The 25633-nt window shown below is 51.5% G+C and overlaps 1 long non-coding RNA gene across 1 annotated transcript; it reads left to right on the top strand.

The window, feature by feature from the left end:
- The first annotated feature begins 643 nt into the window (after window positions 1-643).
- On the top strand, window positions 644-24380 carry LOC133259888 (uncharacterized). The gene is made up of 3 exons (XR_009740568.1): window positions 644-5620; window positions 5750-5933; window positions 16971-24380. It is a non-coding gene; the product is annotated as an uncharacterized LOC133259888 (long non-coding RNA).
- Window positions 24381-25633: the final 1253 nt, after the last annotated feature.

Here is a 25633-nt window from a genome sequence, read left to right as displayed (position 1 = left end):
AGCCCACAGTCCCTTCTCTGCCTGGGGCCGCAGGCATCCTGTTAGAGTCTGGAGCAGATCAGGGCTCCATGGCTCCCCCCTCAGAGTAAAACCAAAATCCTCGCTAGAGCCCACAAGGTGCTGCCTGGTCTGGCCCCTTGGGACATTCCTGACCCCCATCGGTTTCCCTACTTGGTGCCAGGTGCAGTGGCCTCGGGCACGCAGCTGCATGCCTGCCGCAGGGCCTCTGCACTCACAGTTCTTCTGCTTCAAGTTTTCAGTTGAAATGCCACCTCCTCATACAGGCCTTCCCTGACCATCCCGTCTAAAACACCACCCTGATTCTCTCTGGCTCCAAACTCTGAGTCGAGGTGTCGAAGACTCTCCCGCTATGGCATTCTGAGCTGGGTGTGTGGCTTATCCCTCATCGTCTGTCTCTCCTGCTAGAACTTCAACTCTGGGGTCGCAGAGACGGTGCCTCCCCCGCCTCACTGAGCACACGAAGTCCTCAGCCCCTGGTCCACGAGGGAAGGGGCACCTGGTCTCTTCCCACGACTGTCTTCTCTGCACAGCCCCCTCCTTGACCTGGAGACTCCCTCTCTTGCCTCCAAAAAAGGCTCAAACTTTCTTCTGCGGGCTGTTGGTGTCCTTCCTAACTCCTCTGTCCTGGCCTGACTGCGGAGGGGTTCTATCCCTGCAGGTCCACGGGGTCAGAGAGCAATGGCTCCTCACCCAGCCTGCGCTTCCAGGACCACGGCCATCTTTCTTGTGCTCACAAGGCTTCCAGCTCTTCTTCACAGAGGTGAGGGGGGGAGGAGGAAGGGGGCAGGAAAACAGCCCCCACCCCGCCATACACAGGCACCGGATTCCAGAAACTTCACACACAGACCCAGAGGACAGTGCTGGACTTGGCCTGCCGGACTCTGGAGCTGGTCTGAACCACAGGCTCACCCGGCTCTGTTTCCTTCTTGTTTGGGGCTAGAGGTTAACAAACAGAACTTTTGTCGGCTTGCATCTCATTGTTTATTTTTAAAAGGAGCAAAAAGGGAAGTGTCGGGAACAGCACCCCCCACCAGGGCGATTCTCTGTGGCCGCTGAGCCCCAGGGGGGAAATTCTGTCTTCTGGGGCAGCCCCGTGTGCTCTGCGGGAACCCGGCGTTCCAGGTAGCTGAACATCCGGGCAGCTAAGGCTGACCTCCTCAACCAGGGAGCGGAAGAGCGTGGCCTGCAGTTGGCTCTGAGCTCTATCAGGCAAACATGTTTAAATGTTACCAACTTTGAGATATAACGCCTATACCATACAACGTGTGCAGTTCAGTGGTTCTGAGGACAGCCATGGTTGGCACAACCACCGCCACCGTCTGTTTTACCTCCCCAAGTACCCCAGGCCCGTGGGCAGTCATTTCCCACTCCCCTTCCCTGCAACCCCTGGCAACTATGGATCAACTTTCTGCTTCAATAGATTGGCCTCTTCTGGATGTTTAATATGAATGGAATCAGACAGTATATGGCCTTCTGCGCCTGACGTCTCTCACTTGGCATAATGTTTGCGAGGTTCATCCACCGCGAATCATGAATCAGTACCTGTGAGTTGGGTCTCAGCTGCGGCAGGCCGGACCTTCGCTGCAGCCTGGGGGATCTTTCATCCCTGCACCTTGGCGTCTCTCTGGTTTCGTGCTCGGGCTGTCTAGTCGTGCCTCACGGGCTCCAGAGCACGTGGACTCACTAACTGTGGTGCGGGGGCTTAGTTGCCCCCAGCAAGTGGGATCTTAATTCCCTACCCAGGGACCAAACTTGAGTCCCCCGCCTTGGAAGGCAGATCCTGAACCACTGGGCCACTAGGGAAGTCCCGCTTCAATCCTTCTTAATGCTAAGTGGTGTTCTGTTGTATGACCAGACCACACTCTTGGATCCGTTTCCCAGCTGATGGACATCTGGATCGTTTCCACTCTTTTGTCTTCTATGAAGAACGCTGTCATGAGCACTCATGTGCAAGTTTTCGTGTGGATGGGCGTGCATGCTCAGTCACTCGGTCGTGTCTGACTCTGCAACCCCATGGACCGTAGCCCACCAGGCTGCTCTGTCCATGGGATTTCCCAGCAAGGATACTGGAGTGAGCTGCCATTTCCTACTGCAGGGGATCTTCCCAGCCCAGGGATGGAAGCCATGTCTCTCGCGTGTCCTGCACGGGCAGGTGGATTCTTCACCATTGCACCCCTGGGAAGCCGCACAGGCTTTCAGTTTTCTTGGGGACAGACCCAGGCGTGGGCTTCCTGGGTCTTATGGTAACTCTGTGTTCAATCTTTCAAGGAAGCACCAGATGCTTTCCCAAGCGGCTGCACCGTTTTTACAATCCCTCCAGCAGAGTACGGGGGTCCCAATGGCTCCATGTCCTTGCCAGCACTGGCTGCTGCTGTCTTTTGACCCTGAAAGGTGCGGGGACCGTAGCCCAGTGCTTTCTCTTACTCAGCAGAAACATTTAAAAGTTGAGAGTCGACCTAAAGATCTGGATTTCTGACTTCTCTTGAGGACAATGGTTCTCTGGCATGACTGGGGCAAGTTCACCGTGGAAGCTGACTCATGGCCGTCCTTCCAGGTCACCATGGTCCTCACCCAGCCACTTCCCTTGTTGCAAGGCTCATGACTACTCGGCTCATCTGTAATGCTTGTCTGAGGCCAGCTGAGATCTGCAGAGACAGTGAGACTTCATCATGCAGTCTTTCTGGAATCATCTTCACTCAAGCCAACTGGGAGGTAAACTGCAAATGTGTTTTAACTCACAGTATTCCGCACTGATGGTCCTGGAAGAACTTTACCGTAGAAATACCTGGTTGATGAGCGAGTAAACCAATGATACATTTTAAAACAAAAATTCCAGTTTTTTTCTTCATAATGTTTTCTTTTACAAAAGTGTTCTGTTAAATGTCTAACTAATCGTGATTGAAGTTCAGACTGCTTGGGCTCATACTGGGGCTCCTCCACCTTTTAGCACATTACTCACCCTCTCTGGGTTTTGTCTTCCTCATTTAGGAAATAACAATAAGTAAGAAATCGACCCCAAAGTTAGTCCACAGACAATGTACTCAGGACACTGTTAGGATTGAGAGCTATCATCATCATCATCACTTCTGTTTTCATCTGTGAAATGGGCCAGGGGTTTCCAGAACAAGGGTGGACGGAGATGCCATCTCGGGGTGACTCAGGTTCCAGGCTGCAAAGTGAAGGGTTCACAGGAAGGGACACGGTTCCTCTGAGAAATGACAAGGAACCAACTGCTTGATGAGTATGAGAGGAAGTGAGTGAATGGCGGTGAGTGGGAGCTGGAAAATGCATGCTCACTCGAGTCGCTTAATCTATCCAGTGACAGGGAGGCCCTCTGATGCCTGGGGGAGCCAGGTATGGGTCCTGGGGTCAGGAAGGTGCCCAGTGCACAGAGTGGAGAGGCTGGGGAGTCTGCCCAGTGAGGCAGAAGCCCCAGGCCCGAATGCTGGAGGCGCGGGCGAGCATGGAAGGATCCCACGACCTCCAGCCCTGGAGGCCTGGGGCAATGGTGATGACTCGGGGCTTTGGAAGGAGGCGTGAAGGCTGCCTTGGCCACTTCTGGCTTAATGCCTGTGTTCCTCCACCTCTCACCTTCCTGAGGCCCTTCTTTCACGTCTAAGGAGAAAGGCACTTCTCTCTCAAGCTGGCAATGTGGTGGCTCCCCTGAACCTCAGGAGACTCTCAGGGGCTCACGCTTCTCCTTGAAGTCTCTTTACCTGCTTTGGCAGAATCTTTCTTCTCCACCCCAGTCTCATCTCTTGAGGCCACCAGTCTCATTGTGCACCCCATCTACACTGGGTCTTCCCAGGTTCCTCCTTCCCTTGCTCCAAGTAATAACAACAGGAAGGGTTCCCTTCCTGTGAACCCTTCACCCTGCAGCCTGGAACCCCGTGATGGCACTTCCATTTACCCTGGTTCTGGAAGCCCCCGGCCTGTTTCACAGATGGAAACAGAAATGATGATGATGATAGCTGCCAGTTCTAACAGTGTCCTGAACAAGTCTTACACAGACTAAGTTTGGGGTAGATTCCTTGCTTATCGTTATTTCCCAAATGAGGAAAGAGTAGTGATAACCCATGTTTGCTGAGCACTTAGCGTGCGCCTGGCATTGCGCCTGTTACTTTACAGAACAGAACTCATCTAATTCATCCTTATAACACCCTGGGAAATAGGAGGCCCCATTACCACCCCCAGCTCACAGATGGGGAAACTGAGGCCCTGAGAGGCCAAGTCTGAACTCCACGAGGAATTGGCAGCTGGTCTCCTGGAAGGCCTCCTGCCTGAGCCCTGAGTTCATCTCCAGGCTGCAGAATATATCTGGCAGCCAGGTGAGGACCCAGGAGTCCGGTATCTCTAGCAAGAATGAGTCCCTCTGCATTATTTAGGAGGCAGGCGAGAAATGTCAAGAGCAACTTAGAAGCAACAATACATCTTGGGATTTAGCACATTGATCCAGTGCTCTTGGCTACAAGGAATAAAAATTCAATCAAAAGAGGCTCAAGGGTTTCCCTGATGACTCAATGGTAAAGACTCCTCCTGCCAACACAGGAGACATGGGTTCAGTCCCTGATCTGGGATAATCCCACGTGCCATAGAGCTACTAAGCCTGTGTGCCACAACTATTGAGCCTGTGATCTGAAGCCTGAGCTCCACGATGAGAGAAGCCACTGAGCTGAGAAGCCCGCACTCCAGAGCTAGAGAGTAGTCCCCGCTCTCACCAACTAGAAAAAAGCCCATGCGGCAACCAAGACCCTGCAGAACCAAAAATAAATACATACTTTTAAAAAAAAAACCAAAGAATATTAAAAAATTAGAGGCTTCAAAAACAAGGAAACGATTGTCTTGTAGCTTGGAAGTTTGGAAGTGATGGGGAATCGGGGATTGGTTAGTGCAGCAGTTTAATAACATCAACAAGGACCCACATCCTAGACTGGGGCTCTGCCCTCCAGCTGCCTCTCCTCACTGGCTCAAGCAGGCTGCAAGCGCCATGACCTCTCCCCAACCCTAGAGGGACAGAACCCATTCCTCCCCTTTTTTTCCCCTTTATCTAAGAACGTTCATATATTGGGTTGGTCAAAAAGTTCGTTCGAGTTTTCCATAAAATGTTATGGAAAACTTGCACAAACTTTTTGGCCAATCCAATATAAATTTTTTAAAATGTTGGTATCATTGAGAACTCCACATAATGTTGTTTTATTAGTGCTCTTTTTATTTAACATAACATCTATCCATTACTTTGTCAACAAAGGTCCGTCTAGTCAAGGCTATGTTTTTTCCTGTGGTCATGTATGGATATGAGAGTTGGACTATAAAGAAAGCTGAGCGCTGAAGAATTGATGCTTTTGAACTGTGGTGTTGGAGAAGACTCTTGAGAGTCCCTTGGACTGCAAGGAGATCCAACCAGTCCATCCTCAAGGAGATCAGTCCTGGGTATTCATTGGAGGGACTGATGTTGAAGCTGACACTCCAATACTTTGGCCACCTCATGCGAAGAGCTGACTCATTGGAAAAGACCCTGATGCTGGGAAAGACTGAGGGCAGAAGAAGAAGGGGACGACAGAGGATGAGATCGTTGGATGGCATCACTGACTCAATGGATGTGGGTTTGGGTGGGCTACGGGGGTTGGTGATGGATAGGGAGGCCTGGTGTGCTGCGGTTCATGGGGTCTCAAAGAGTCAGACACGATTGAGCAACTGAACTGAACTATCCTTTGATCAAACTTCTTAGTGTACAACACAACGTGGTTAACTACAGACACCCTGAGGTGGAGCAGATCTCAAGACCCGAACTCCTCTTGGACAAGCGAAACCTCACACCTGCTGAATAGCAGCTCCCCACATCCCCCTCCCTCCAGACCTGGCCAGCCAGCATTCTACTGTTTCCACGAGCCCCACCACTCTAAATGCTTCAGGTAAGTGGACTCTTGCGGTGTTTGTCCTTCTGTGACTCGCTCAGTTCACTTAGCATAATGGTAACAATCCAGCAATCCCACTTCTTAGTATTTATCCAAAAGAATTGAAATCAGGATCTCCAAGAGGTATCTGCGCATCTTCATTCTTTGCCGCATTATTCACGATTTCAAGATGTGAAAACAACCAAAAATCCATTGACAGAGGAGTGGATAAAGGAAATGGGGCATACATACATCGTGGAATATTAGTAAACTGTATAAAGGAAGGGGCTCCTGTCTTGTGCTAAGTGAAATGTGCCTCTGTCTGTTTTGACAAGCAGGGAAGCCTTTCCCAGAAGCTCCCAGCAGATTTCCCGGCACGTATCATTGACCAGAATCGTGTCCCTTGCCCCACCCCGAGTCCCTGAGATGGGGGGATTTCCTGGCCAAAATGAGGGTCTGTTAGGAAGGCTGACATGGGGACTAGCTGGTTATCACTACCAGCACCTCTTCCTTGAACTACCTGCTTTCTTACACCTGCCTTCATTTCTGTGCTATTCTGACCTCGTTCTCCCCTTTCCTCATAAATTCCATAAACTTACACTGTTCCTCCAACAAATCCCCTTCCTGCTTAACTTGGTCCGATCTGACCCTGACTGAGACACCGGAATTTCCTGAGTGATCATCAGCACCGTTATCACGCATTATCGTTGCCGGTACTTACTGAGTGCTTGCTAAGTGTGAAGGCCTATGCAAAGCTCTTTGCCTCCACCAGGGTTATTTGCCCCGCAGGGGACTTTTGGCAATGTCCTTAGACACCTGTGATTGTCACAATGTGGGGCAGGGATTGCTACTTACATCTAGCAGGCAGAGAAGTAAGGGAAGCTTCTAATCTAACTTGCCGTGGCCTCAACTGCAGAGGATGCGCCGGCCCCAGACGCCGGCAGTCAGCAGGCTGAGAAAGCCTCTCTTAACCAGTTCTGGAGGAAGGACTCCTCATTACAATATTTCAGAGAGGAGTTCCGGTTCAGAAAGTCCATCACGCCCAGATTGAAGACCCTCCCCTTACACTATCGAGCAGAGAATGGCCGAGAAGCATTGCTGTGTGCCCAGCACCACGCTGAGCAGCTGTGGGGCCAGAGGCTCAGCCTTAAGCCTCAGAGTTCGAGCTCATTTTCCTTCTTTACTCTGTTTGCCCCCTGCCAAGTTCCGAAAGTTGCTTGAGGCAGCGAGAGCCTGGGGTCATTATCCAGGAGAGAGAAAAGAGACCAATACTATATCAGCTCCGTAAGCAAATATTCAAAGCAGTTCCTCAACGAGGGAATTTCACTTGGGCTCATGAAGGTACGGGCAGTGAGATGGCGAGAGATTTATGCAGAAGAAAGCTCGTGTGTTTCTCGGGAATTCTTACAGCTGTAAGCAGTGGAAATCCAATACGAAGTTCATTTTAAAGAGAGAAGTAGAAAGGACTTCCCTGTGGCTCAGTTGGTAAAGCGTCTGCCTACAATGCAGGAGACCTGGGTTCAATCCCTGGGTCGGGAAGATCTCCTGGAGAAAGAAATGCAAACCACTCCAGGATTCTTGCCTGGGAAATCCCATGGATGGAGGAGCCTGGTGGGCTATAGACCATGGGGGTGCAAAGAATCGGACACGACTGAGCGACTTCACTCATTCACTCAGAAAGAAAAACAAATTGACGTATATAACTGAGTTCAGGGCTATTCCAGCTTCAGACACGGCTGGATCCAGGCGCACCCACGCTGCTTTTAGGACTCAGGCTGGCCCCACCTTGCACCTTGGCCTGTGTTGGCTATATTTCCTGGCAGTCTTTGTTCTCACGGTGGCTCAGGGGCCATGGCTCCACCAGGCTAAGATCCCACTAGCTCAGCCACTTCAAGGCAACAATTTTTTCCCTTCTGTTCCACAGAATTGAGTTCTGTTGGCTTTGACTAGATCACGTGCCTACCCCTGAACCAATGGAAGTAGCCAGGGGCCTGGGAAGCTCTGATTGGCCAGGCCTGGACCACCAGTCTGCCCCTGGGGCTGGGGCCAGCTCAGCTGATGGAATGGTGCACCCCAGGGGGGACATCAGTGTATTCTCCAGAAGGAGGAGAAACGGGAACTGGGTGGGCCCAGACCACGGGGAACACAGCATCTTCAGCGGTCCACCCACCAAATCTGACAAGGACCCGGGTTGAGCCTGGCATCAAGCCCAGAAATAAATCTGGCGCCTTTCTGCCCTCTGGGAGGAGGGAAAGAGATAAACAAGTATAAATCAGTGCACGGTGAGGGGCTTCCCTGGTGGCTCAGTGGTAAAGAACCTGCCTGCTTACATCGGAGACACAGTTTCGATCCCTCATCTGGAAAGATCCCACAGGTCGTGGAGCAACTAAGTGAAGTGTGCCGCAGCCATCGAGCCCGGGCTCGAGAGCCCCGGAGCCGCAGCTACTGAGCCCGCCTGCCGCAACAACTGAAGCCCACACGTCCTAGAGGCTGCACTCTGCACCCAGGGAGTCACCACAATGAACAGCCGGCAGTCCGCAACTAGAGACAGCCCGTGCAAGGCAGCAGCAGCCCAGCACAGCCACAGATAAATGAGATCAAAGTCATTTTTAAAAGGCACTGTGTGAGATGTCCTGGGAGGAAGAAATAAACAAAGGGCTACAGACATTGGAGGCAAGACGTTTACACTCATCCCCGAGGAGAGGAAGGGCACTCAGCTGGCAGGAACCGCTTCAGTGAGGCTGAGGAGGTGGGGCGGGACAAGGTGTGTCTGAGGATCCAAGAGTCGTCCACGTGGTTTCCACACACGGGACGAGGCTGCAGGAGTCAGGGCAGACGGGTCAACCCAACTGAAGCTTTTGGACTTGTTACCCAGGTGACAGTGGGGAGCCACTGATGGTTCTAGAGCAGAGACGTGACCCAGAGCTGGGCTTTCTTTTTTATTTTTAGTATTTATTCATTTGGCTGTGCCAGGTCTCAGTTGCAGCATGCAGGACCTTCGCTGCATCATGTGGGATTTTTCTGTTGCAGCACACGGATCCCCTGGAGAAGGAAATGGCAACCCACTCCACTATTCTTGCCTGGAGAAGTCCATGGACAGAAGAGCCTGGTGGGCTATAGCCATAGGGTCACAAAGAGTCAGACATGACTGAGTGACTCTCTCTCTCTCTCTCTCTCACACACACACACACACACACACACACACACGGACTCTTTGTGACCCCACGGACTATACAGTCCATGGGATTCTCCAGGCCAGAACACTGGAGTGGGTAGCCTTTCCCTTCTCCAGGGGATCTTCCCAACCCAGGGATCAAACACAGGTCCCCAGCATTGCAGGCAGATCCTTTACCAGCTGAGCCACCAGGGAAGCTCTGATGCATGTGGGATCTTAATTCACCCACTAGGATCGAACTGGGTCCCCTGCACTGCAAGGCAGATTCTTAACCACGGCCCCACCTGGGGAGTTCCAGAGTTGTGCTTTCTGAAGATGAACAGTGTGGAACAGAAGGGCTGCAGCACAGAAAGGCTGGGAGGAAGCTTGGGTGGCTGTCGCAATTGTCCTGGGGCAGGTATGGGGCTCTGGGGTGGGACAGAGGCCTCGGAGAGGTGGCAGGCCGTGGCTTTCCTCACTCATCTGCCCACAAAACACCTCAACTCAACCATGTTCCCTAAACTGACAGCAGTATCTGCTCCCACCTCCCGGGAACGGAAAATGGTCCCTCCAGCCTCCCAGTTACTTGGACCAGAAAGCCTAGAGCTGGCCTGCTAGCCTCTTTGCTCAGTGACCCCTACAGCCCCCGACAGGCAGTGCCATTGGCTCTGACTTTCAAAATACACCCCGAATGCCACTTCACACCACCCCTGTGCCTGTCACCCTGGGTGGCGTTGCTCCCCCAGCCCCCATGCCCACCCTGTCTCTCCCACCCCAACCCCTAGTATTCTCTCAGAGCAGCCAGAGGGATCCTTCAAAAAGACAAAGCCCCTTTTGTTACAGGAATTGAAAGGCACTTCCGGCACTGTCCTGCCCGGAGCCCTCCAGTGGGACTTCATAGCCCCAGAAGGAAATCCAAAATTCCCTGGCCTGGAGGCCCTGTACCCTTCGACCCCGTGACCCCTTTGACCTCCTCCCTCCGCTCTCCCGGGCTTACTCAGCTCCAGCCCCACCGCCCTCCCCTGTGGGGTGCTTAGCAGACGAGGGGGTGTGAATGGAGAACCGAGAGACAGAGGCCTGAACCCTGATGAGGCCTAAGGATAGGGTGGGGGCCCGTGGGCGGACCCCAAGCTGTCCAGTTAGGCTGAGCAGGGCCCCAGCTGGTCCCTGAGGACGGGACCATGGCCACCCTGGCCAGCCGCACACCTCGCTTCTATCGACCTGCGTGGCGCCCACCGCGTGCCCCAGGCCGGGAGTCAGGACAAAGGAGGAAGGCAAGGCAGGGACGGGCCTGGTCCCCTCTCCAGCTCCTGGCCCTTCTCAGGACGCAGGGACGCTGAGTGCAGGTGGCAGGGGGCTGGACACAATGACCTTGAGAGGTCACTATGTCACCCACTTGGTCTTGGCGGTCTCCCTTCACTCTTGCCTCAACAGACTGAAAGATCACAAAGCCATCTCTTCGACAAAGCGTGTGGACTTGACAAATATTTGCCCAGTGGCTCTTTGTGCCAGGAGCACCGGCAGGGGACATTTTCGCCGCAGCTGCCAGCTGGCTTACCCCGCTTCCCCGCAAACCAGAGGGTTCTGCTTGGTGTTACCCAGAGGGGGACAGGGGTTCTGGGAAGTGGGGTGGTGGGGCTCCAATACTCAGGGATGTTCACCAGCGCCGGTACCTGCAGGAGCCAACCCATTGTGAGCCATGGAGGCTAAAGACGGAAAATATCCGGACCTCCTTGGTGGTCCAGGGGTTGAGACTCCGTACTTCCACTGCAGAGGGCACGAGTTTGATCCTTGGTCAGGGAACTGGGATCCCACAAGCTGTGTGGTGTGGCAAAAAAAAAAAAAAAATAGACAGAAACTACTGGGTTCAGCAGATCAGATGTGCAGGACAAAGGGCAGAAAAGAGACTGGGACCCTAATTCCTAGGTGGGGTGCCTGGGTCTCTGTGCTTCCAAACACCCATGTCCAAGCCCATTCCCAAGTTAATAATTACAGCTACACTCATGTTCCACCCATGTACCAGGCCCTAGGCCAGTATCTCATACCAATTACCTGGTTTCATTCATTTGACAAAAGTTCACTGAGCACCAACAGTCTTCTGGTTATTAGTAATGACCAAAACACCCCAAACTTCCTGCTTTCCTGGAAATGACACTCTAGTGCCATGACAAATTAGTATAACATGTCCTGTGTGAAGCTTCCCTGGTGGCTCAGATGGTAATGAATCTGTCTGCAGTGCAGGAGACCTGGGTTTGATCCCTGGGTCGGGGAGATCCCCTGGAGAAGGAAATGGCAACCCACTCCAGTATTCTTGCCTGGAGAATTCCATGGAGTCAAGGAGCCTGGCAGGTCACAGTCCGTGGGGTCGCAGAGTCGGACATAACCGAGTGGCTAACACACTTTCATGGGTATTAGAAGGTGATAAGTAGCTTGGAGAAAAACTAAGTAGAGAGGGATCCTGTGATGGGGAGAGTCATCAGTGGCATCATGCTGTCATCATCTGCACTTTGCAGATGAGGAAACTGGGACTCAGAGAGGCTGTGTGACTTGCCCAAGGTCACACAGCTCTTAAGCGTCAGAGATAGGATTTGAACCCAAGCCTGGTGGCTTCAGAGTCCTGGTTCCTGAGACAACGAGGATGCCTAGGCCCCTGTCTTTAGCACAGGCACCTGCATAGCCATGAGACAGGAAGACTCAGGGAGGAAAGGCCACCAAGGAAGGGGAGATGAGAATTAGCTCTGGCACTGCACCAGCTCCCAGATGTGCAGCTTTGGAAGGCATTTCTCCTGCCTGGGCCTCAGTTTCCACTTCTGCAAAATGGGGAGCTGCAATTCTTTTTTTTTAAATTAATGTTTTATTGAAGGATAATTGCTTTACATAATTTTGCTGTTTTCTGTCAAACCTCAGCATGAATCAGCCATCAGTTCAGTTCAGTTCAGTCACTCAGTCATGTCCAACTCTTTGCGACCCCATGAATCACAGCACGCCAGGCCTCCTGTCCATCACCAACTCCCGGAGTTCACTCAGACTCACGTCCACCGAGTCAGTGATGCCATCCAGCCATCTCATCCTCTGTCGTCCCCTTCTCCTCCTGCCCCCAATCCCTCCCAGCATCAGAGTCTTTTCCAATGAGTCAACTCTTCGCATGAGGTGGCCAAAGTACTGGAGTTTCAGCTTCAGCGTCATTCCTTCCAAAGAAATCCCAGGGCTGATCTCCTTCACAATGGACTGGTTGGATCTCCTTGCAGTCCAAGGGACTCTCAAGAGTCTTCTCCAACACCACAGTTCAAAAGCATCAATTCTTCGGCACTCAGCTTTCTTCACAGTCCAACTCTCACATCCATACATGACCACAGGAAAAACCATAGCCTTGACTAGACAGACCTTTGTTGGCAAAGTAATGTCTCTGCTTTTCAATATGCTATCTAGGTTGGTCATAACTTTCCTTTCAAGGAGTAAGGGTCTTTTAATTTCATGGCTGCAGTCACCATCTGCAGTGATTTTGGAGCCCCCCAAAAATAAAGTCTGACGCTGTTTCCACTGTTTCCCCATCTATTTGCCATGAAGTGATGTGACCAGATGCCATGATCTTCGTTTTCTGAATGTTGAGTTTTAAGCCAACTTTTTCACTCTCCTGTTTCACCTTCATCAAGAGGCTTTTGAGTTCCTCTTCACTTTCTGCCATAAGGGTGGTGTCATCTGCATATCTGAGGTTATTGAGATTTCTCCCAGCAATCTTGATTCCAGCTTGTGCTTCTTCCAGCCCCGCATTTCTCATGATGTACTCTGCATATAAGTGAAATAAGCAGGGTGACAATATACAGCCTTGATGTACTCCTTTTCCTATTTGGAACCAGTCTATTGTTCCATGTCCAGTTCTAACTGTTGCTTCCTGACCTGCATACAAATTTCTCAAGAGGCAGGTCAGGTGGTCTGGTATTCCCATCTCTTGAAGAATTTTCCACAGTTTATTGTGATGCACATAGTCAAAGGCTTCGGCATAGTTAATAAAGCAGAAATAGATGTTTTTCTGGAACTCTCTTGCTTCTTCCATAATCCAACAGATGTTGGCAATTTGGTCTCTGGTTCCTCTGCCTTTTCTAAAACCAGCTTGAACATCTGGAAGTTCATGGTTCACATATTGCTGAAGCCTGGCTTGGAGAATTTTGAGCATTACTTTACTAGCGTGTGAGATGAGTGCAATTGTGCGGTAGTTTGAGCATTCTTTGGCATTGCCTTTCTTTGGGATTGGAATGAACACTGACCTTTTCCAGTCCCGTGGCCACTGCTGAGTTTTCCAAATTTGCTGGCATATTGAGTGCAGCACTTTCACAGCATCATCTTTCAGGATTTGAAATAGCTCCACTGGAATTCCATCACCTCCACTAGCTTTGTTCGTAGTGATACTTTCTAAGGCCCACTTGACTTCACATTCCAGGATGTCTGGCTCTAGGTGAGTGATCACACCATCGTGATTATCTGGGTCGTGAAGATCTTTTTTGTACAGTTCTTCTGTGTATTCTTGCCACGTCTTCTTAATATCTTCTGCTTCTGTTAGGTCCATACCATTTCTGTCCTTTAGAATCAGCCATAGGTATACATACATCCCCTCCCTTTTGAACCTCCCTCCCATCTTCCTCCCCATCCTGCCCCTCTAGGTTGATCCAGAGCCCCTGTTTGAGTTCCCTGAGACCTACAGCAAATTCCAATCGGCTGTTTATTTTACATATGGTGATGTAAGTTTCTGTGTTCCTCTTTCCATCCATCTCACCCTCTCCTCCCCTCTCCCCCTGTCCATAAGTCTATTCTTGATGTCTGTTTCTCCACTGTCACCCTGTAAATAAATTCTTCAGTTCCATTGGAGCTGCAGTTCTTCCCTAGAGTGGGGGCACCCCAGGGTGACCCCCAGAAGGTTTCATACTTGCCCTGCAATCTATCCTCTACCAGGGGCACCTCCATATAAGACCTTGTCACTCCCCAGCACGAACACCCTGATGGCTCCACCGCACTCTCCCTGCTGGGGTGCTCTCCGCTCGCTCCCCATGCTGCGTTGCCCTGGCCGCCAGCTGCTTCTGCCCATCCCCTGGTGCAGGCCTGCCTCCGGCTCTTCGCCTGCACCCCCTTTGCCTGGAACCCCTTTCCGCAAAGATGGGCAACAAGCAGGACTCGGCCCTCACCTGAAAGCCAGAGCTCTGCTGTCCCCTTGGCGTCGAGATGCCAGAGACACCCAGTGGGGACGGAGACACTAACAGAGAAGGGCAGTCTCTCTCGACACCCCGGAACACACACCATACACACGACGCAAGAGCAGACACACCCAGGAAGGCACGCTGGGATGTGGTGTACTCAGGGAGCCACAAGCCTGCTCAGACACAGCGCCCCAGCATGCAAGGCATGCATGTGCACACTCAGCGACGGTGTCAGACACACATGCCCCTCTGTGCACACACTCACACTCCAGCAGCACACATACACACAGATGCGGGCACACACCTCCCTCAGGCGCCCGGAACAGCCCTGTGCCAAGTGTCCTGGGCCGGGGACGCCCACAGCCAGCCCTGGCGGGAAGGTGTCCCGGAGAACAATGGCGCCCCTCCCCTCCCCTCCCGCCGCGCAGACACAAGGAGCCATTGTCAGGCCGCCGCACACACGACCGGCAGACTTTCCACAGCCTCCCCACGGCTGCGCCCGAGTGTGGGGGTGGAAGGCTGGCGGCTCCCCAGGCCCACCTGCTCCCATCCGCCCACCCCGGACCCCGCCTCCTCCAGACCCTCCAGCCTGGTCCTACAGACCCCAAGGGGCCTAACCCTCCGGCCCACGTCCCCTGTGGGTCTCATTAACCCTCCTCAGGGGGGAGTAAGTGTTACCAGGGGCAGGGCTTGGTGGTCCATAGATTGAACACGCATGCTGTGTGACCCCGGGTGAGTCACTCCACCTCTCTGAGCTCCGCTGCCTCATCCATAAGATGGGGTAATGCCACCAGCTACCTCATAGGGTTGGGAGGATAGAGCATACAAATGGAGTCAGAGCATACAAAATGCCAAGGCAGGGTGTGCAGTCTAGGATCTGGGAGGCCTGGGCTCCAGTGCCAGCCCTGTGGCTTCCTGGCTACAAGGCCTTGGGCAATCAGTGTCCCCTCCAAACCTCAGCCTTCTCACCATGGAGTGGGGATGATCATTGTCCCTCCCGCCGAGCTGGTGTCCACTCCAGCTGGGGGTGGGTCTGGCACACAGTAGGCACCCAATCAGTGCTGGCCATGATCCATTATCTTACATGGACGAGGGCCCCTTTATTCATTGGTACCTTCCTTTCATTTGTTTGACGATATTTCCTGTGGACCTACTATGTGCCGTGACTGGGGGCTCCTGAGCTTGCTGGGCCACAGTGGGCCTCGTAGATGTTTATCGACTGCCTGAATGAAAACTGTGGTGTCGGAGAAGACTCTTGAGAGTCTTGGACTGCAAGGAGATCCAACCAGTCCATCCTAAAGGAAATCAGTCCTGAGTGTTCATTGGAAGGAATGATGCTGAAGCTGAAGCTCCAATACTTTGGCCACCTGATGCGAAGAACTGATTCATTTGAAAAGACCCTGATCCTGGGAAAGATTGAAGGCAGGAGGGGGGGGGACGACAGAGGATGAGATGGTTGGATGGCATCACCAATTCAATGGACATGAGTTTGAGTAAGCTCCAGGAGTTGGTGATGGACAGGGAAGCCTGGCGTGCTGCAGTTCATGGGGTCACAAAGAGTCAGACACGACTGAGCGACTGAACTGACTGAATGAATGAATGAAAGAAGGCAATTCAGTGCCCAGCATGCCCTCCAGGCACCCCAAGGACACCAGCTCAGAGTGGTCTGGTGGCCCGGGTCAGCCTCTTAGAGGCTTGTGACATCCAGCCAGGGTCCTTTGTTGGTAAAGTAGCAACCGGACCGCTGATCCCAGCCCCAGAAGTGAGGCTGAGGTGACAAGCGGTGCGGAAAGGGGAGGAGCTGCCGCTCAGGGAGCAACTACCGTCTGGGGTCACCTGCCAGGGGCACCTCGATCTTTTCAGGACCGGCTCCTTCTCATCCTCAGGTCTCTGTGCAAACAGAACCTCCCCTAGGCAGCTGTATAGCACCTCCTGACCCTCGTTGCCACACTCTGATCAGTTTCATCAGAAAACTTTCAGCACCACCTGACTTCAGGTGATGTGTTCCTTGGCTCGTTTAGTTTACTATTTCCCGCTAAACCAGGGTTTCTCAGTCTTGGCACTCTGGACTTTGGAGGTCACATCAGTCTTTGCTGTGAAGTGGTGCCCTGGGCACGCCATGATTGGTTTACCAGCACCCCTGGCCTCTCTCCACTGATGCCAGTAGCATCCCCTCCCCCCACCCACATTTGCTGCTGCTGCTGCTGCTGCTAAGTCGCTTCAGTCGTGTCCGACTCTGTGCGACCCCATAGACGGCAGCCCATGGGATTCTTCCCCTGGCCCTGGGATTCTCCAGGCAAGAACACTGGAGTGGGTTGCCATTTCCTTCTCCAGTGCATGAAAGTGAAAAGTGAAAGTGAAGTTGCTCAGTCGTGTCCGACCCTCAGCGACCCTGTGGACCACAGCCTACCAGGCTCCTCTGTCCGTGGGATTTTCCAGGCGAGAGTACTGGAGTGGGGTGCCACTGCCTTCTCCACCCACATTTGTTATGACACCACAAATGCCTCGAACATTGCCAAGTGTCCCTGGGTGACATAATAGTACCCGGCTGAGAGCTGCGGTCTGCAATAATGAGCGCAAGGTGGGCAGGGATCCTTATCTAGTTGGTTTCCTGCTCTATGCCCCAGGGTGTACCGTAAGTATTCAATACATTCTTATTGGATGAATCTTAAAGAGATATATCACAAAGACATACGCTCTTCTTTTTCTCAGAATGCTTTTCCACGCCTTTGTCTGGTGAACTCCTACTCATACTTCAAGACCCTGGTAGGCAATGTGTATGAGAAAAGTGGGCTGAGCAGAGACTGGGAGGAAGAAGAGAATATCTGCTATGTGCTGCTCTGAAAGGGGAACCATGACCCACTCCGGCTTCCCCACGCCCTGTAGGAAAGCGGACCCCGCACAGCCTGAGATTCCTGTTTTTTAAGAGAAGTCGGAAAAATGGATTTTACGTCAACTCTCCTGATATCTTGAATGTTGGTAACTGATTCACATTTTAAAAAATTACATTAAGGGCCAAACCAAACATATTCCTGGGCTGGATACGGCTGTGGGTGGCAGCAGGTTTGCCCTGAGGGGTTGGGGGTCTAGCCACCTCTGGGTACCCTGAAGGTTAGAGGACAGTTCTTGCTCGTGTGTCAGTTGCATCCGCTTTGCTGTAATAGTGTGGAAGGGGGTCCTCATAGGGCAAGGCAGCTCTGATGGGCAGAGGTGAAACTGCCAGCAGAAGACGGGGTGCACAGGCAATTGCTCAGCCCACCCTAGGCCGGCTACAGGCCCAGTTCAACCCAGAGCCCGGGGTGGAGGTCCAGGTGGGGAGGTCATATCCTGGGGCCTGTGCTAAGCCAGCCTGTGGCTCTGAAATTTCCACACCGTGGGCCTAGTGTTGGGGCTGTTCACCCCAGATTCCTTGGCCTCTCTAAGAAATAAAAACAGGGAAACAAAGGTGGGGGCAGGGCCTCGCTGAGAGCTTGGCCTGTAGTCTCGTGGGCAGGCACAGGGGGAGCAGGAGGCGGACTTCTCTGGAAAGTCCCTCTGCTTCGGGAACTGGCTGGGTGCCAGGGAGAGAGGACACCCGGAGGCTCCGAGTCTCTGAGGCTCCAGCCGTATCCAACAGCTCCTCTGACATCTGCCCTTCCTGGGACAGAACTTTCCAGAAACGGAAAATTGAAAAAACCCCTTTCTGCAAACCCTGGGCCCCCTTGATGGGAACCAGGGGGCTACAGGGCAAGGGTATGAACCCCAGGCCCAGGGCCCAATGTCCCCTGAAGCCACAGCCAGCTTCTCCTATGCCCACAGCCCTTTTGGGGGTCTAAAGAGCCCCCCCAGCCAGACCCTAAACCAGCCAGGCCCAGGTCACAGCAGACCCTGTCACCACGTCCAGGAGGCTGCAGCCCCTGGACCACACCTCAGAGACCCCCCAGGGAGTGGGCCTGGGTTCTCCAGTGTGGGTTCTGCATCTACAACAGGCCTCCTTTTGTGATGGGAAGTCGAGTATGTGGCACGTGATTGGTGCTGGGAAGGGAGAAAAGGAAGTAACGCTTTACTGAGCAAGGACTCTGCGGGTTGGAACCGTCTATACATTCAGTCTTCAGCCTTACCACGTAACCCTGCCTGGGTGCAGTCAACAAACATTTGGTGAGCAACTGCTATGAGCCGGGCCCTGAGGGTTTAAAACAGAATAACATAGAACTGAGCTCTGCCCCCTTGGAGCATATCGTCTGGAGGACAGGGATTAATAAAGTCCCCAAATCACGTCAAGCAGTGGAGGGACGTTAACACAGGGCAAAGGGGCACCCTGGTGGCTCAGACGGTAACGAATCTGCCTATAATACAGGAGACCCGGTTTCGATCCCTGGGTCGGGAAGATCCCCTGAAGAAGGAAATGGCACCCCACTCCAGTACTCCTGCTGGAGAATTCCACGGACAGAGGGGCCTGGTGGTCCACAGGGTCACAAAGAGTTGAACACGACTGAGCAACTAACACTTTCGAAGGGTTAAAGAGTAATGGGGAGCAACTTAAAAGGTCAGAGCTGCCTCCTGAGGGCATTTCAGTAGAGACCCCAGTAGGGTAAGGAGGGGTATCTGGAGGAAGGATCTTGCAGGCAGAGGCAACAGTAAGTACAAAGGCCCTGAGGCAGGAGTGTACTGAGCCTGTTGGCAGGACACAAGTTGCCCAGTGTGGTAGGAGGGGAGGGAAGGAGAGAAAATAGAAGAAGATGCGCTTGTAAGGGGGAGCAGAGGGGCAGTTATGCAAGCCCTGGGAGCCACAGGAAGACTTTGGCTTTTCTGCCAAGAGAGGTGGGAGCCATGTGAGGATTCCGAGCAGAGGAGGGTCATGACCCGACTTCCTATTATTCTCCCCATGTTAGAGATGAGGAAACTGAGGTTCAGAGAGGTGAAATCACTGGCCCAAGGTCACACGGCCAGTGAACACCCCTGGTGGAATTTGAACCCGCATCCGTGTGACTCTCCGTCTTTCCATTTCCTGACAGTTCCTGGTTTGGGGAAACCTGCCAAGGTGGCACAGTGGTAAAGAACCCGCCTGCAATGCAGGAGACATGGGTTCGATCCCTAGGTCGGGAGGATCCCCTGGAGGAGGGCATGGCAACCCACTCCAGTCTTCTTGCCTGGAGAATCCCATGGACACAGGAGCCTGGCGGAGTACAGTCCATGGGGTCACAACGCGTCAGATACAACTGAGCATGCTCCTGCACGTCTGGTTCTGGTGCGAGTCGGGAGGCCAGATCGGGGCAGAGAAGGGACTTAGAGCTGCTGTTTACAACTCCTTCCTCTGCCCAGGGCCACACCTCCTCACTCAGGCCCTCTCCCTCACCCCCGCCATCCTCCAACTGCCTGGGCCATGGATGAGCTCCTAACCTTTCAGACCATCCCCTCCCCGGTACAGACTAGCTTTCCAGTAACGGACCAGAGGGGCCACTCAAAGGACCCAGCACGCGTGGCGGGGTGGCAGCTGAGGACCTGGAGCGCCTGGGGCCACTGTAGCTCTGCCTCTACTGTGCAGAATGGCCAGGGCAAGTTCCCAGCCTCCAAAGTCAGGCTTGTTTCGAGGACAATCACTTTCTTTTTCTTGTAAAAAGAAGAGAAATGGTCAGCCCTTCAGTTTCACTCTGAGCCTGTCGATGTCTTTCCAGTAACTGCAGGGCAGGGGGCGGGGCCACTGCCTGGAGGCGGCCTGTGGACGCCTGGGGCGCTGTGGTTGATGCCACCTGGCCCCCCTTGCATCACCCCGCTCTCCACACCCCTCCCGCCTCCAATAATTGCGGTCTTCGGTTTCCCTTTAACACCAAATACAAAACTCCGCTGGAGGTAAGGCAGTAGGGAATCTGTGTGAATCTCTGAATTGTGGTTGAATAGAGATATTCTTAGGCGCCTGCTTGCAAGGGTGGTGAACTTTTGGTGCTAAAAGCAGAATTGCTTTTCAGTAAATGTTATTACTCAAAAGGAAGTTGTCACCGCCACCGCCACCCCGAGCCTGTTCCAACTGCCACACGGTCAGTCAGACCCAAGGCAGGGAGGGGGGTGGTCTCTGCATAGCTCCCCAGGACCCCACCAAGCCCCCACCAGAAGCTCTGGCCATCTCAGCTGACCCCGGCCAGCTAAAGCTGACATTCAAATGCCCACAGGCTGCCCTGGCATAATACCTCAAGGTACCAACCCTCTGCTTACTCAGCATTTACATCTCCGAGCTTGAGTCTCAGAGAAGCTGAGCCTGAGCTGAGGGCGGGGTTGAAGGAAGAGCGGGGTTGACTGTTTCTTCAAGAACTGTAGTCCATCTGGGCAACTCACCCTTCTTAATCTTTGTTTCCTCTTCTCTAAAATGGGGAGGGGGTGATGATGCCCCAAAGCAAAGAGCTAAGCATCCCAACTGGTTATGGTAGATGCTTAATAAATAAGGTTATTATTAATAGTCAAAATGACACTAAATTGAAATCAGACTAGGGCTCAGCTCCACCATAACCTTGGACAAGTCCATTCCTCTCTCAGTCTCAGCTTTCTCCTGCATAAACTAGAAATAGTAATAATACCTATTGTGCAAAATTGTTGGGAGACTTTGATGAGCTGAAGCGTGTAAGTCATGAGGCACACAGTAGGTAGGCAGTCAGCATTCCTTCCATCCCTTCTTTTTGCAGCCTCAGAGAGGCTAAGTCCTGGGCTCGTGGTCCCCTGGGGCCGCCCAGCCCACGGGACCGCCTGTGTTCCTCCTTCACCGAGAAAGGCCCTTGAGAGTATGCTCCAGAGCCCAGAGGGCAGACAAGAACCAATCAGACCAACCTTAGGGCAGCCGTTTAGCACACAGCCCTTAGTGAGAAAGGAGTCAAAACAAACCTCGGATGGGGGGCTCACCATCCCAACCTAGGGAGCCAGCCGAGGATGCCCTAAGTTCTTATTGCCCGCCTGTCGCGGCCCTGAAGTGACGAGGAATTTACAGAGCAGCAGGCGCACTGGAGCGCTGGGCCCTCTGTGAATCTCTAGGCACCTCTTGGAGTCTCTGTACCAAGCCCTTGAGGCAGGGCCTCCCGCTGCTCAGCCACTTGCAGGGGTGGAAGCCAAGGCTCAGGTCGGTGAGAGGTCTGCTTGACTGAGATTTGAACACAGCCATTGGCAAACCACACAGTTAACCACTGCACGACATCCGCTGTTTGAGATTCTGAGAGTGCCTCCATGTTACCAAAGATACAATTGTGTTCAGAAGTGGCTAGGTAGAAAAAAGTTGTATTTGTATTCTCTATCAAATTTCTTACGTTGAGATTGGTGTAGATTCAGGGGCAGTCTTAGGAAACAGAGATTCCTACTTACCCTCTCCTCCATTTCCCCCATGACAACATCTTTTAAACGACGACACAGCCAGATTGCTGACACTGATCCAGCCGAGATGCAGAACGTCTCCATCCCCGTAAGGATCCTTCCCGCTCTTCTTTCATAGCCCCAGCCATCTCTCACCCCCAACTCTGTCCTTTCTCCTGGCCACCACTAATCCCGTTTCCATTTCTACAACTGTATGAGTGTAAGAATACTATATAAACGGATTTCCCTGGTGGTACCGTGGATAAGAATCTGCCTGCCAATGCAGGAGACACCAGTTCAATACCTGGTCCAGGAAGATTCCACATGGCGTGGACTAACTAAGCCGTGCACCACAGCTACTGTGCCCACATTCTGCAACTGTTGAAGCCCCTGAGCCTAGAGCCTGCGCTCTGCAGCAGGAGAGACTACCGGAGTAAGACGCCTGCTTCCTGCAACTAGAGAGCAACCTCCACTCACCACACTAGAGAAAGCCCGAGCACAACAACGGAGACCCAGCGCAACTGAAATAAATACACAATTTTTAAAAAGAATACGATATAAATATTCCTAAAGAAAATCAATCCTGAATACTCATTGGAAGGACTGATGCTGAAGCTGAAGCTCCAATACTTTGGCCACCTAATGTGAAGAGCTGACTCGTTGGAAAAGACCCTGATGCTGGGAAAGACTGAGGGAAGGAGGAGAAGGGGACGATAGAGGATGAGATGGTTGGATGGCATCACCGACTCAATGGACATGAGTTTGAGCAAACTCCAGAAGTTGGTGATGGACAGGGAGGCCTGGCGTGCTGCAGTCCATGGGGTCACAAAGAGTCGGACACGACTGAGCAACGAGCAACAACAATGTAAATGAAATCATATGGTTTGTAACCCTTTGGGACTGACTTATTATTTTTTTTACTCACATAATTCCCTAAAGATTCATCCAAACTGTTGCACGTGTCAATATTTTGTTCCTTTTTATGCTGAGTAGAATTCCAAGGTATGGGTGCACCAGTTTCTTTAACTGTTCACTATTGCAGGGCGTCTGGGTTACTTCCATGCTTTGCCTATTATAAATCAAACTGCTATGAACATGTGTGTACAGGTTCTTGTGTGAATCTAAGTTTTCATTTCTATATTCAGGAGCACAATCGCCAGATCATCTGGTAGTTTTTAAGACATTGCCTAACTGTTTTCCAGAATGCTGTGCCATTTTATGTTCCCCCTAGGAACGCGTGAGTGATCCAGTTTCCCCAGTCCTCGCCAGCATTTAGTGTTCTCATCATTTTTCATTTTAGTCATTTGGATGGGAGGGTAGTGATACCTCATTGTGGTCTTAATTTGCATTTCCCCTAATGGCCAGTGACGTTAAACGCCGTTCCATGTGTTTATTTGCATCTGTGAATCCTATTCCATAAAACGTCTTTTCCTGTCTTTTGTCATTTTCTAATTGGATTTCTTTTTCATTGCTGAGTTTTGAGAGTTCTTGATACATTCTCAATACTAGTCCTTTGCCAGATACTCAGTTTTCAAATATTTTCTCCTGGTCTGTAGCTTGTCTTTTCATCCTCTTTGACAGAGCAAAAAAAAATTTTAATTTTGATGAGGTACAATATATCAGTTTTTTCATCTTATGAATTGTGCTTTTGGTGCTCAGGTGTAACAATTCTTTGCCTGGCCCTAGATCCTGAAAATCAATTTTCTCCTACTTTAAAAGAAATAAATGTTTTATAGTTTCGTGTTTTAGTTTAAGTCCATGATTCATTTAATCTTTGTTATAAGGCGTGAGATTTGGGTCAAAGTCAAAGATCTTTTTTTTTGCCCGTGGATGTCCAGTTGCTCCCGCACTATTTACAGTAAGTCCCCTACATACAAACCTCGGTATCAGGTGTGAGTGACACTGCAGCTTGCCCCCCATCTCCTGTTGCTGACGGTCCTTCATCTCAACCATCCCCCTCCCCACCTCCCTCCTCCACAGTAACTCTTCTTGCCCTTGATACCAGCCCTTGTATGCCAGCTATTGTACTCTGCTGCTGCTGCTGCTGCTAAGTCGCTTCAGTCATGTCCGACTCTGTGCGACCCCATAGACGGCAGCCCACCAGGCTCCCCTGGCCCTGGGATTCTCCAGGCAAGAACACTGGAGTGGGTTGCCATTTCCTTCTCCAAGGCATGAAGGTGAAAAGTGAAAGTGAAGTCGCTCAGTCGTGTCCAACTCTTCGAGACCCCATGGACTGCAGCCCACCAGGCTCCTCTGTCCATGTGATTTTCCAGGCAACAGTACTGGAGTGGGGTGCCATTGCCTTCTCCGACTGCTGTACTTTTTAAGGTACCACACTGTAAAATTAAATTTATTTTCTGTATTTTTTGTGTTTTTTTTTAAATGTATTATTTAAAAATGGTGTGCTACAATCCATGGGGTCGCGAAAAGTTGGACACAACTGAGCGACTGAACTGAATTGATTATTTGTGTGAAAAGAATTATAAACCTATTAAGTATAGTACTGTACAAACAATTGTGTTGGTTGGGTACCTAGGCTAACTTTGTTGGAGTTAACAAACTGGACTTACAAACATGTTCTCGGAACGGAACTCAGTCATATGTAGGGGACTTACTGTATTAGAAAGGTTATCCTACAGAATTGCTTTTACAATTTTATCACAAATCAGCTGGAGATGTCTGTGTGGGTCTAAGTCCTTTCTTCTATCCACTGATGGTATGTCTCTTCCTCTGCCACACTACTCTCTCTTGTGTAGTAAACTTTAATATGGGGGAGAATGACTCCTCCCACTTTGTAGAAAATTGTATATGGTGTCTTACCTCTTTGATAAATGGGGTGGCCAAGCTCTGTTCCTCAATTTACTTTTTAAAAATAGACTATCGAAGCAGATATGGCTGAGGCTCCACAGAGATGTGTGCGCCTCCTCTGAAGTGTGCAGCTGTAGACAAGGAGCTGCCCAGCCAGAGGACTACATTTCCCGATTGCTTTGTGTCTGGGTGGAGCCGTGTGACTAGTTCTGGACAGAGGAGTGAGGCAGGGCAGGGTCGGGGAGAGGGTACACATGTACGTCACTTGGGCTGACGGGTTCCTTCTGCACCATCTCCTCTCCCGCTGGATCTTGATCCCCAGGGTGACTTTGAACACGGCAGAGCCTCCAGCAGTTGGGATACCTAAGTGACTGTGTGAATCAGGTGTGATTCCCTCCTCCCTGTGACCATCCCAACGAACAAAACCAGCAGCATTTATAAATGAAATACTGCAGCACTGTTAACTTTTAAAAGTTAAACAATAAAACTTGTAAAATGTCCATCTATGTACCATTTACAACCGTTTCCCACACCTCTGGCATATTCACAGTTTGGGAGATATATATCCTAAGCCTGTTTTAGAAGTCAGTCCACATTCCTTCTACAACTAGAAAACAGAGGCCCAGAGAGGGAAGGGGTTTGCCTAAGGTCACAGAGCAAATGAGCAAATCCAGGGCTGAGCCCAAGTAATTCCACTTGATATACATAACTGATTTCCATGAACCTTTGATTCCTTCTCTTAAAGGGTGGACAAGTCTGAGCATGTGTCATCCGAGGCTCCAAGTGGACGATTATAAAAACAAATCATAATTAATAATTCCTTAGGAGGCAGGTCAGAGAGCTTCCGGGGCAGGGTGGCGCCTCTGAGGGCTGATTTGGAGGAGAAGTAATTTTAAGACTTCCCGCCTTTCATCGGGGGATGGGGAAGCAATTTAAAATAAGCCTAATAAACATGGCCCATGCAGTTTTGACCCATGGAATGACGCTCTCGCCTCCAGAAGCCGCTTCGGCCTTTGTGATGTGGGATTTGTCTGTGTGCTGAGGTTAAAGAAGAAGGGTGGGAAAAAGGCCATGAGGGATTTATTGGGAAAAAACAACATCAACAATAATTTCTTGCAGAACTGAGTGGGTCAATGCCTGTGGGTTGCTGAACTGGTGGGTCAAAGGGCATCAGAAAGAGCAACTTTGGAGGACGCAGGAGGAGAGAGGGCAAGCACTCTGGGGTCAGGTTCACAGACCCTGATTCAAGCCTGATCGGC

The sequence above is a fragment of the Bos javanicus genome, chromosome 13 (genome assembly GCF_032452875.1).
Source record: "Bos javanicus breed banteng chromosome 13, ARS-OSU_banteng_1.0, whole genome shotgun sequence".
NCBI lineage: Eukaryota > Metazoa > Chordata > Mammalia > Artiodactyla > Bovidae > Bos > Bos javanicus.
Note: the sequence above shows the minus strand (reverse complement) of the source record. Positions and strands in the feature narration are given on the sequence as shown.